This window comes from Marmota flaviventris, chromosome 9 (assembly GCF_047511675.1).
Source record: "Marmota flaviventris isolate mMarFla1 chromosome 9, mMarFla1.hap1, whole genome shotgun sequence".
NCBI lineage: Eukaryota > Metazoa > Chordata > Mammalia > Rodentia > Sciuridae > Marmota > Marmota flaviventris.
In genome coordinates this window covers 34,379,462-34,393,280 of record NC_092506.1, presented here as the reverse complement: position 1 = coordinate 34,393,280, position 13,819 = coordinate 34,379,462, and the positions used below count along the sequence as shown (strand labels likewise).

The window sequence follows — 13,819 nt, the reverse complement described above, 5'->3', positions numbered from 1 at the left end:
CGTAGATTAGAGAGTAAAACGTTAAGTAAGGAACAATATTTCATATCACAGCCCCGCCCCAGATAGTTAGCGTGCAGCACAAAACACACTGAAAGCTCTAGATTCCAATACATATTGCCTGACAGGCTTTTTTGTTGTTGTTGTTCTGTACTAGGGATAAAACCCAGGGCCTCACACACGCTAGGCTAGGACTCTGCTACTGAGCCATACCCCATCCCTTTTCATTTTATTTGGAGATGGGTCTTGCTAAGGTGCCCAAGCTGCCCTTGAACTTGTAATCCTCCTGCCTCAGCCTCCTTCATAGCGAGGATTACCGAGATGCACCAGCATACCTGGCCTCTTTTTTTTTTTTTAAGAAATAATCGGTTTTAAGAATGGCACTTTCAGTGAATAAATAAAGACACTGGTACAAAGCCCAGGCAGTCTCGCATTTTTCCAATAGTTGATCTTTTAATTTGTTTTATTTTTGTAAGAGAAGAAGGAATTAAAGAAGAAGGAAAGGACATGGAAAAGAAGGGAGGGAGGAAGAAAATGTGAAGGGTTACTGGAGTGGGTCTAATCAGGATTTTAACGTCTACAAAAAATTAATCCTTTTTTTCTGTAAAGGTTATAAATTAATATGCTGTTACCACAGAGAAAGTTCACTAACCCTCGGAGACCTTGCTAGTAACCCAAAGGCCTTCCCAATTACATTCTATGCTGTTTTTATACACAGCAATGTTTGGTGTCTTTCTCTGTCACGGAGACTAGATTACACTCCATCTCAGTGGTTCCAGTCTCACCAACAATCATCACCTGACTTGTAAAAGTACTTTCTCCAGAGGATAAATGACTTTTTGCTGCCACAACTGACTGTCACCCTCAAAAAATAATAGGTAATGTCCCAGTACCAAAAGTTAAGATGCTCACTGGAATGGAATTGTCAATCCACAATATTTGAAAGGACATTTAATAATCAACCACCAGACCACCAAATGTAAATACATTCAATATGATGTGTGTGTACATGTGTATCATTATTTTCCAGTTTTCCTCCTAATGGTAATCCATAGACACAATGCCCAATTCTCCCCTTCTGCAATTGGGCTGAACTACGGGCATAGCTACTGCATCAAAGTCCGTGTGAGTCTATCCCAATTTATAGGGACAACACTGTCATCATTTTGAATTTATTAAATAAAAGGTGGCAGAGATGAAATCTTAGTTTTGATTTTCATTTCTCTAATTGCTAGAGATGTTAAACATTTTTTCATATATTTGTTGATTGTATTTCTTCTGTGAAGTGTCCATTCAGTTCCTTAGCCAATTTATTGACTGGGTTATTTTTTATTTTTTTTTTAATGTACTTATATGACTATACCAACAATGTGATTCTACAAAGAATGAGAAATTATACTCCTTTTATGGATAATGTGTCAAAGTGCATTCTACTGTCACGTAAAACTAATTAGGATAACCACCCCCCAAAGTGGCAGATACGGAAACCCCTCATGTGAACAGGCCCTTACTCTATGCCTCTACCCACATTAGAGCAGCCAGCCATTCCATGGTATAGGACTCATTTGCCACCTTGGCTCCATACTGAGCAGTAAACTTTCTGAGACTCTGGGGAACACCAGTCAGTTATTTAATCACTTCAACCTCCTTCCCCACCTTCCCACCTCCTCCAGAGAAACATTTAAACATCCAGCTGAATTAACAGTTAAATAAAGTCCAGACAACATAAAAGTAGGGGGCAGGTAAAAGGAGGTAAGTGATTCTTCTCAGCTTTGAGCTGGAATGACACGAAGAGTCCAGGGCAAGCTTTGGCTGCCCCATCCACACCACCAACATGATGTCATCAAAGAAAAGTTATATGCTGGAAAATGTACAGAGGATTGATAGGGAACTGGGGGGAGTGGGGAACATAAACATGCAAACCCAAATATAGACAGAAGCCCTGAACCTGGAACACTGATGTACTTTGTTCCTCACAGGACTAAGGGCAAAGCAAGAGACAGAGTTTCAGAAGGCAAGACAGACAGCATGCCAGAGCCTCATTGCAGGACTACAAGGCAAATATCACCTGGGGTCATAGGAAGAAAGGCATTTCTTCCCACGGACACTCAGAGCTGAAAATAAGACGTCTGGTGGAATGGGCAAGTTGCAGTGGAGGTAATTAAAGTTGAGACAACCCTAGGGAAACAACTACTCCCAAATTGGGCATCTGATAAACATCTTGAAAAGACGAGTCAAGACAGCCAGACATTTTCACTCTAAGAGCATGTCCAAGAGAGACCCTGACGCTGCAGGGATATCCACCTTTTCACATTGTGGGGAGACCCTCACACTCCATTTTCCTCCTTAGTTAACAACTTTACCACTTCCTGTTTATGCTGCTGACTTCGCAGATGACCTAACATTTCCCCCAAGGCATCATGTCAAATATCCTAGCAAGTGAATATCTTACCGAGACAATCTAACCCCTAGAGCCAGATTCAAATATCAGAGTGAGATTTGCACATCCGTTTGAGGACACCCAGGGGAAAACAAGATGACATGGGAAGATGAGACGAAAACACAGCATTATAAAATCCCAGAGCAGAAGAAAAACCTCACAGGGCATCCGGTTCAACACTTTATATGATGCTTGAATTTCCTCTACCCCTTCCTTATCTAGTGCATATAAATTTTCATTCCAAGGTTTCCAGAAAAAGGGAGATCCCAAGCCCACGCCCTATCCACAGCAGGATCTGTTTGGGGTTCGGCTAGTTCTACTTGCTAGAAAGTTGCTGTTCTAGATTCTGCAACTCTAGGAAAGCTGAGCAAGGCCCAAAGACTTGGCCTAGAGCCTGAATTGTTGGGTAACTAGTTTGGCTGAGTCATTTGCTTTGGGCAAATTTATTAATTCCTTTGAGCTTCGTTTTTTTTCTCATCTGTAAAATGGGAATAATAATTTGCTACACCACTATGAGGATATTAACTGTCAAAATATAGGATCTGACATAGAATGCACGTTCCAAAAAGAGAGATGCAGAAGAGTAAGGGCAAAATGTGTTCGACTGTTAGAGCCAGACTGCGAGGCTCTGAATCCCACTCCACACGTATTAACAAATCATATTAGTAATCCAGTATCAGGGTTGGGTGTAGGGATCAGTGGTAGAAAGCTTGCCTAGCCTACTCAAGGGCCTGGGTTCAAATCCCCAGCACAGAAAAATGTGTGTGTGTGTGTGTGTTTATATATATATCAGAGAAATAGAAAAATTTAATTTCTCTGATCTGTCTTTCTACAATAAAAGATAATATAGCTACTCTCAAGGACTTTGCAAAAATTCATGAGAGGGTTGGAATCATAGCTCAGTGGCTTGCCTCACCTGTAAGGCACTGGGTTTGATCTTCAGCACCACATAAAAATAAATAAAATAAAGGCATTGTGTCCATCTTCAACTAAAAATGTTTTTTAAAAAATTAATGGGAGATCACATACACAATACCCAGCACAGTACTGGACCCATAATCCAGCCTTTAAATTCATTATGTTCTTCCCCTCACTACTTCTTTTTTTTTATCCCTTTATTTTATTTATTTTTATGTGGTGCTGAGAATTGAACCCAGGGCCTCATATGTGCTAGGCGAGTGCTCTACCGCTGAGCCACAACCCCAGCACCCCCTAACTACTTCTTATTCCTACTTCTGCACTCTGAAATAATAAGACTAAAAGAATCTAGTCCCTTTTCCATGTGACAGTTCTTCAAATATTTGAAAACACCTCTAATGACCCCCTGAAATCTTCTCTACTCCATTTAAGCAGTCACAGTTTGTTTTACCTTGTGTGGTGTGGTATCTGGTGCCCTCAGCAACCTGACAATCTCCTCCTAGATATAACCTCGCCAGTCATAACCTTTCTATTTGCAGCGTCAGAATTCATGGCCTGTGTGAAATCGTAGACCAATGACCCATTCATCAAAGACAAATGCTAAACCAGGCCATGGAGAGGTGACAGTGCTGGATTTGCTGGCAAATTTTCCTAGGGGAGGCCTGAGTGACCATCTTAAACTGTTTTCTAATTAATTCTCCAAGTTTTGTGCCAAGCCTCGAATCTTGTTCTTGATGCTTGATCATCAGATGGTTATGTATCTCCTTGCATATTCAAACAAATAAACCACTCCCATTTATTCAGTCTTGACACATTACCCATAAAAATATACGATACATCACTGCTTCCATTATTGAGTTCTCTTCTGACCATGTCTGTTATTTTTTCCAATAACACATTCATTCAGTGTCATTGATAGATTTTCAGAGAAACTGTTATCGTGTGGTTTCCTGCGTCATGGAGTTCTTCTTGAAACCATATGTTTAGTAAAACCCTTTGTGCACGCAATTAACCTGTATTTCCATGTGAGAAATAAAGCATTATCCTCACCGAACATTTAACAGGATTTCAGTGTGTTTAGCATCTCGTAGTCCTCTTTAAAACCCCAATGTTGTGCTTATGCGTTCCACTGACTTTGTCTATAAAAGTCTTCCAGTGTAACATGAGAGCTTTCATTCTTATCACAAAATTTAGATAGCATAAAAGCTAAATTTTTTTTTGTGATGTTAAACCATCAAGCCTAAACATACTCTGGATAAGACAAATGCAAAACCTGTAAGCACAACAATGAATAAATAAATACCAGGCTTAAGTTAACAGAATCACAGAATTTTTATAGTAGAAGGGACCTTATCTAATCCTGTGCTTAACTTTGTTGAATATCATCTTTGTGATCTTTGTCTTACTCACCTGTAATATGACTTAATTTGGGTTAAGTGTGTTATAATTTTACACAAGTCATTTTTACTTTGCCCTGAATAATATCATCTATGCAGTTATAATTTGGACATGTCAGTTTCATTTTTCAACTACACGACAAAATAAACACATAACTATTAAAATTTTGTTTAAGGTCTGTCTACTCTAAAGCATCCTGCCTAACACCAATAATATATATTCCACACTTTGGAAAACTGATCAGGTTTAAAAAGACTCACTTTAACAAAAGGAATCAGAGCTGGAAATAGAACTCAGGTTTCCTAACTTCTAATTTACTTCTCTTTCCATCCACTTAATTTTGAAAGCTAAAATGTTTCTGCACTTGGAGAATAAAAATGAGTTTAGTTATAACAAAGTGCCACAAAATTGATCCCCTGAACTCTGGTGGGGGGGGTCATTAATAACTACAGATACTGCTCAAAGTTACTACAGTTCATTGACAAAATTTCCAAGGTTTAGTTTTTCCTGTCATGAACTAATTTGCCATGTTGGTTATGCAGTCAAATGGAGTCCTCTAAAATCTCAAAAAGAAATGCATACTTTGTTGAGGGAGAGAAAAATATATAAGTTTGATTTTTAGAACACTGGTGAAGATGTATGTGTTTGTCATTTGTAGAGGTGTCAAGTCAGAAGTGAAAAACAACTATGTCCAAATCTTCTTTTCCTAACAGGTCTCTAAAGAGGACAACTTTTACTAACAGATAAGCTTTCTCATCTGGTTGTGGAGTCCAGGGACTTTTGCACTCTTCCTACATTTATTAGCAATCAGCAGTATGCCCCTGGACAAGTAACTTCCCTTACTTTAGCCTTTGTTCCTCAAATACTGAAAGAGGGACAAAACCAAAGATCCCAAGGTTCCATGGTTAGCCACCTGGCGTATACACTGCCCATTCACTGGTGAAAGACTTCAGAAACAATGTAGTCTGTGAAGTTTCTTAAAACATGTCTTTTTGCTTTGCAATTTTATTTCCTGCTTTCCCAGACAGTGCAAAGGTAAATGCACTCAGATCCATCCAAATATAATCAGAATTAGCATTCTTTTTGTGATGAGAAGTAAAATTACAATTTAGGTCTGTTCACAGAATTTTCAGATATAACTAGTACAAAAGGAAACAAAAAATGCAGAATTCCAGATACCACACAAAACCAAAATGAAAGAATATGTTACTGAACTACGGTACATCAGAAACGGGGCTGTTCATATTTTCCTAAAACGCCAAGCTGATGAAATTCTCCTAGCTTAGCTGTCATGCTCCAGAACATTCCCGGTGCTGAAACATAGTAAGCATAGCAGAACCAGATGTACAAATATACTCACATTTGTACCAAGGGCACTGCTTTCCTTTAACTGCTGAACTGCTGTATCAACACTGTTCTATCACCAACTAATTATAGCTAACAAAGCCCACTGCACGAAGTGTGTGTCTCCTCTATTTTTTCCGAGTACAAAAGTACAGTGCTGACATTCAATGAATATTAAGTGGTAACAATTTAATTCTTTGAGCACTGCATGCAATATGAATTCACCATCCTCCCAGTGCCATTTGAGGTGTTTCCGTAGCCATCAGGGTAGCGGTCTGTGTCAGCCACTAAAGCCCTCAGCTGCCATATTGTTGGGTTATAAATAACCCACTGGAGATACACCGTCCAGGGTTAAATGTTTCTCTCTTCTGTCATGACAACCACGTTAATCAGCTTAAAATTCTGGGTAATGGCCCTGAATTTGAGAAAAGAAGGCACACGCACTCTTCCGAGTTCCCATTATTCCACACATCCAATGGACCGGGTAGTTGGTTAACAACCATTTCTTATGCACCTACCTATGGTAGGTTCTGGGAGGACAAAGAAGCAACAAGCATGACTCCTTCAAGTCTGTTAATTGAGTATGCAAAACATGCTTATTAACATAACTGGTAACAATTCAGTTATTTACAAGCATTTACGGAGCACCTTCTATGGGCCATAGATGATGTTAGGTGCTGGAGAAAGAGGTATAGACAAGTCTGAGATGGTCCATGTGATACATAATGGATGATTTATTAAACAATGTGCAAAGTGTTGTAATCAATAATATTCGAGGTGCTGTGAGGTAAAGGAGAAAATACCTGGCATAGCCTGTGGGCCAAGAAAGGCAGGGAACATTACAGTGGGCACAGAACCCAGGGCAGCAGGTCAACTTCAAATGAGTGGGACAATGGATCAACACTCCTGGGGTCTCAGAAAGAAAGGGCAAGAGAAGGCATGCATCTGGGACTTGGAAAGGAAACAAGCACGGGCCTTAGGAATCAGAAAGAAAAGGTCTGTCCAGGCCATGACAAGAGTGGTGTGGAAGTATTTAGCCAGTATGGAGACTTGCTGGGTGTGGCTGGAGCACAGTCCCTAGGAGCAGAAGACTTGAAAGGCTGGTACAAATGGAAGCTAAATCTGAGAGAGCCAGACGGTGGGGCCTGAATCTGGAGGCCACAGGAAACATCTTTCTCCCCTACCCAACAAGAGGTGAGGAGGGTCACAATGATAGCTGACTTTTAGAAAACTGATTTGGCTCCATGTAGGATGAGGGTTCAGCAGAGAGCACTGGAGGAAAGGCTGGCTCAGAACTGACTGCAAAACCCCTAGGCATACGATGATGAAGCCAAGGCCCAATCCCAGAGAAAACAGAAATGAAAGAACATAAAGGAAAGGCCCTGGAAAACCAAAGACATCATAATAATCGTGCAGATGTATACTGTAAAGGAGGACTAAAGGAACAGTCAGAAATGAACCACAACACCGACACTATTAAGTCTATTGTAACTCCAAATTATGCCCACTTTTGTCACCAATCTGAACACTAACGTGGAGGGGTGTTTTTTTTGTTTTGTTTTGTTTAAAAGAAAACAACAGAAATGATAATGATGAGGCTGTGGGTAGATCTTGTCTTTTTCCCCATCTTATACACAAGAACACTGAGGCTCAGATTAAGCAATATGGCAAAGGCACTGAGCTAGCAAATGGCTCTGTCCCGTCTGATGGCTCAGCATAGGCTTTTATCTTCCATTTATATAACACACACATCTAAGAGCAGACTCTGTCCTAAAGCAGGGTACACAGTTTCAAATCAACTTCAAGAACAAAAGGTAGATTGTTTCCAGACACCGACCCACCTGAAGTGTGTTCTCACCTAGGTCTATCCAGTAGAAAGAACCTCAAGGGACATCAAAAACACAAATAATTCTTTTTTTTTTAATGTTGCAGGAGGAAGAGGGTACAGTTCACAAAGAGTGTTAGCTCTAATGACTTGTGCAAACAAGATTTTTTTGTACTCAAAGTCTGCAAAAAATGGGACTAAATTCCATCTTTCTCTACCTTTCCAACTCATCAAAGCCAAGTTTTCCAAGGCTTAATGGCTCAAAAGTAGTCGTTAACGGGGCCTCATTGTTTAGTTAATTGTGCTTAGCACTAGTGCAGGTAAGCACCAGTGCAGGCAACTTCATATTTGCATGGTTAATGGACCTTCTTTAAAGTGTGTGGTCATTTCAGTTGGTCTGGATGGTCTGAATATTTTCTCCCAGCTTTGGATTGAGTTGATATACTCACTTTTACAGAATTGGTCATGATTAAAGAAAAAAGACCATTTTATCCAAGTATGAAAAGTCATTTAAACATGTTTCAAGACAAATGCATATTTATAAGACCACTTAACATGGTTGCAACATTTGATGACCTTTCAAAAATCAATCCAAAACAATCAACTTTAGACAGTATTTGTCTCTCTGGATACTGTTTTGTGGTGATAAAAATATATATACTTTATATTATCCTATTTCATCCTGCATCTTTATCCCTTTGCTGATCCACTAACTAGCCAAAAAAGTTACTCGGATCCCACACAACTGAAGAACCCATGGAAAACTCTCTTCCCACTCTGGAAATAAATACTACTTTGGTAGAATAGTTCATAGCTTATGTTTCCCCGTGAGTATCACAGGGCTGGCATATCCAAGTTATAGACATGATGGATGACTTGCCCGTGATCACTTAACTAGTATGTGGCTGACAAGAGAATGAAGCATAGATCTGCCTGCAATTCCAGGAGTCACTTTACTTCTAACAATAGCACAGGGAAATAACACCTACCACATTGTGTTACAGCTTCTGGTTAGCACTGGCCAAACTCTGTCCAGAGTTTTCCTGGTGAGTGACATTGGCAAGGTCTACGGACAGGTGTGACTGGTAAATAGTCCTCCTCCCCAAGCTTGTGAATTAACCATTCTATTCACTGAGTCATCCCATCAAAAACCTTAGTCCAGAGGAAAAATCCCACCCAATGCCTGTTTGGTAACATTTCACTGGAATACAACCACACGGTTTGTTTAAATATTGTCTGTGACTGCTTTCAAGATACTAGAGCAGAGTTAAGAGTTGCAACAAACACCATATGGCCTGCAAAGCATAAAAATATTTACTATCTGGACCTTTAGAGTATAGGTCACAGGAAAAAAAAATGTTGAACACTCCAAGAGTCAGTGAGATCTGGGAGTCTACATAAGGTCTTCAGAGGAGAAAGGGGAGGGGAATGTAGGAAACCAGGGGAGAGGGAATGATTTGTAGGAAAAGAGGAAGGGGTCCATGGGAAAACAGATGGGAGGCAGAGTAGCTTGTGACAAGTTTGTCTACAGGTGTTGTTAACTTCCGGTCTCCTCTCCTGTGATAAGAGCTGATTTTCCCTGTTACTCAAACTCCAGGGGAGGGAACTGGTGACAACTGAGTGCCTTTTGCAGGATCTGTCTTTAGCCAGATAAGGGGAGCTCAGAGAGAGCCTCTCCCTGCATCTGACATTTTTTAAGTGCCTTAGCTCAAAATAATCGATATACCAAAGTGGCATATTTGGAGTTGGTATGTCCAGGACTCTTTCAAAGGGAAAAAGTTTGTTCGCTCCTGATTCAGTTCCTCAAGGTACATGTATTAAACCACAACTTATGTCAAACACCTTGATAACTGTTCTGTTTGCCAATAATAATACCTAATGTTTAGCAGTGTGTACCTACCGGGTGGGCTTTTCTTATATCATTACATTCAATTCTCTCAAAATCTCTGTGTGATATTGAGTCAGTGTGTGTGTGTGTGTGTGTGTGTGTGTGAGAGAGAGAGAGAGAGAGAGATGTGCACACATGTGTGGACTTTTTTGTATTATTCTCCAAACTTAAGGTCACTCAATAAGCTTGAGAGTTGGATGTGGATCTTGCCTGCCTAAACCACGAGCCTATATTCTTTGCTATACAATACTATTTCTTGGGGATAGAGGGGAAATTTGACTTTGGAGTAGGTTCCTTTTAATGCAGCGCTGGAACCTCTAGGGATTGTCTGATCCTGGGCCTTATTCTTAGGGCTACTTGATAACCTGAAGATAACTGAAAGCAATGGAAATTCTTGTCTATAGAGCAAACAAATTTTGTCCAGTGGAGGCTCAAGTGGCTTCCACTCTTGCTCTGCCTCTATTTGTAAATCCATTTCAACATTATTGTATTCCACATAAACTTATGGTTCTCCTGGGAACTTTTAACAACTTTCTTGCTTCTATCATTCCTCAAGAAGTTCAGTAAACTTGTGAACAAGTGCTCATTTTACATCTGTATGAGAGTCGATTTTTAAAGATGATCATTTTACAGAGATACCAAGATGTCTTCTTTACCAACTTGAATCTCACCTTTTCATTTGGGAGTGCATACACACCAAAGTGTGATGGATAGGACTAGAAAGTACACATGTGTATGTGCATGTGAGGGGAGGGAGAATGAGAAGGAACTCAGTGGTTAGGAGGTCCTCATTAATGGATAAACGTGGATACCACAGGGGTGGGCTTCTTATCTTGAGAGAGGATATGTCATAAAAACAAGTCTGGCCCTCTTTTATTTTCTCCCTTTCCCATCTGCTTGTCTTCAGCTTCACGATGACACAGCAAGAAGGCCCTCACCAGGTACAGACACCTAGATATTGGACTTCCTAGCCTCCATATCTGTAAGAAATAAATAACCCAGTCTATGGTATTCTGATAGAGAAACAACAAATTGATCTAAGACAGGCATGTAAAGGGCCCAGCGCACATCAAATGCTCTGTAAGTCTGAGCCATCATTATTGAGGTTATTCTATGAGAAGTATCGATGAAAGGAATTAGTTCTATTTGGGGAAGTCCTCAAGAAAAGAGTATATATTTTAACTGGGCCTTAAAAGTTTAGTAGTTCTCCAAGCAGAGAGTCAGAATAATGTCACTCCACATAAAAGGAACAGTGCTTAAATTTCAAGAGTGTGAGAGAGAGATGAAAAGGTCAGGGAAGGTGAGTCATAGTGCCAAATTTACAAAGAAGACAATTTCCCAGTGGGCACTGCATTGGTAAGGTGACCTGAATTTTCCTAAATTTGTTAAACCTTGTACCTCTCTACTTCCCTGCTGTATAAGGATTACTAAAGTCAAATAGGAATTACCCAGATATAAATCTTCACAGAATCTGGACACCAAATCCATATAACTGCAGTTATAACTACTCACCTAGTTCGGTAACGAGCGGTTATTTTATCCCAAACTTTATAAACAATAAAAAAAAGTATTAACCAAGAATGACTGAGTCCAAAGTATGAAACATATTTTATACAGACAAAATTTTATACAACATACTTTAATGGTTAGCTTACTTTAAATGCATGTGTGTGCTCCTACATGCACACACACATATACCCCCATACACATATAAAAATAATACAAAAATCCAGTTATACCCCATTCTAATCCTGGACAGATCTGCTTTCTTTCTGTACCTGGTTGTGTGTCATTTCTACATTTTATTGATCCCACAAAGGTTCACATTGAAATTACCCCTCCTATTCTATTTCAAATCTGTCATTTTTCTGAATGCTTTGGATAATTCTCGGTTCTGTGTCAACATATGCTAAAGTTGACTAGAAATCTTCATCTACTTCTGTGCATGATTCCCACTATTCTTCTCTTCAGTCCTTCATACACTTATGCAAATACTAAAGAGTAGAAGAGCCTCTATCTTCAAGTGTGCATCCTGCAAAAAACGCTTATTATAATAGAGACTTGCAAGTCTTCTAAGACTCAGAAACAGCTCTCTCCTACTCAAGCAATGATGGGTAAGATGAAAAGGGGGTTAGTCTACTTCAGTGTTGTGGAAAGAACATAACTTCATCAAAAGACAACTCGGGGGGAAAAAAAAGAAAAAAAAAACACCCTTACTGGGTACTACCTGTGCCTTGGTATCAGATATCATCCCAGCCCCAGTCTCCAGAGGTTCTGCCTTGTGATCCTTTCAAGCTCTCTTCCTCATAAGAGGTGAGCACGTGACTGCCGTCATCCATAAAAGCTGAAGTGAGTGTACTTAGCTAAAGGGCATTGCAATAATTTTTCTCTTCCACGTGAGAAAGTTAGCCTTTTGAAAACTCTCTGGCTCTCTGCCTGTTTTTAAATCATCTTTTGGGGAAGGGTAGCTAAGGGGGCATGTTAAGTTCAAATCTGTCCCCTTCCCACTCCTATATCAACTGCTGTTTTAAAAAGTAATAATAAAAACATGGAAGTCCCCATCAAGCCTTCAGATTAATTTTCAAAACAGTGTCAAAGACTCAACATTTTAATATGCAATACTCCCAAATGCCCACTGTAGGAAAGCAGTCCTAGCTGTTAGATTAAATCTGGTTGACAGTGGGGCTGATGCTATAGTTTGGAGACAATGTGATCCTGTAGGAATCTAGGGTGACTAGACCTGAGAAACAGTCCTTGAAAAGATTCATAATCCCCAAGTACAAATCAGCCTCTGGTGGCATCTTTCTTGCCCTCGCTGTAGCATGGTGCCATCCTAGGAAACCCCTGGAGAATGTTGAGTCCATTTCAATGAGTGCAGCAGGACTAATGTAATTTTACTTTGTTTGCCCTGACTCTTTATTTGCTTTAGAACCCCGGGCCAGTAAGTATTCCCATATGGTCCTACGGAGTCGGCTGAGGCAAAACTTTGCTGAGCCCTGATGGCAATTTAAATGCAGATGATTTTTATAAGCACATGGCTTGAGGATAAACACACCTGCCCTTGGTGCTTCCACAGCTTGCAAGGCTGAAGGAATAGGCTCTTTCCTCCACTCCTGAGTACAAGAGGAAACTTCAGCCAGGCCTGTCAAGAAGTGCCCTGTTAACCAGAAGGCACAGCCTGTGAAAAGAATAAGATCTCCTGCCAGGTCCAGTCAGAGCTCGCCCTTTCTTGATGAAAGGCCACAAATCAGACTGATTGGTGAACCGCACGGCTAGGTTTCTGGGTGGAATCTTTTTCTCACAGGGGATAAAGTATAACTCACTCAACTTGTTCTATGCAAACTGAACTCCTGTGGCAAAGCCTCAGTTATGACTTCAATTCAAGCAGACTTAATTACTCTGCCCCTCTGGCTTGTCTGCTGTTTCCTTCCATCTTTACTACGTATACTGGTGGAGCCCCTCATGCTTCTGGGAAAAAAAAAAAAAAAACTGCCTCATCCATAATTTTGTTTCATCTTTACCTTATAGGAAACTGTAGTTATTCCCACTGGAGTCTCAGATCCAGAAGAGCTAAGCGACTTGCTCAGTGCCAATGTTAGCGGCAGAAATGGATCTTCTCAACTCCCAGTAATAAAATAATAGCTACCATCAATGAATGCTATAACCGTGCCTCAGGCGCTGTGCCAAACGCTTTATGAACGTTACCTCATTTATTTCTTGCAAGAACTCTGTAAGGTAGGTACTATTAATCCCATTTTACAGATGAGAAATACTGGGCTATAAAGTTAAATTATTTCTTCAAGGTCAGAGACTCCATACAGGGCGAAGCCTCAATTACAAAGGGAGTCTGTCTGCCTCCTTGGCTTATTCAGCCGCCCAGGCCAGTCTTTTCTTCTAAGAAAATCCAATGCTAAGCTGAAAAAATACAAATGTTCTTCAAATTTCAAATAAATTACTTTTAAATACCTAATAAACTTCTGAAATTCTAGTTTTGACAACTTGGGTAATG

The 13,819-nt window shown here is 40.1% G+C and overlaps 1 protein-coding gene across 3 annotated transcripts in view; it reads right to left on the bottom strand.

The window, feature by feature from the left end:
- The window catches only part of Mpped2 (metallophosphoesterase domain containing 2), a 171,072-nt gene that overhangs the window by 125,084 nt on the left and 32,169 nt on the right, over positions 1 to 13,819 (bottom strand). The window lies entirely within an intron of this gene.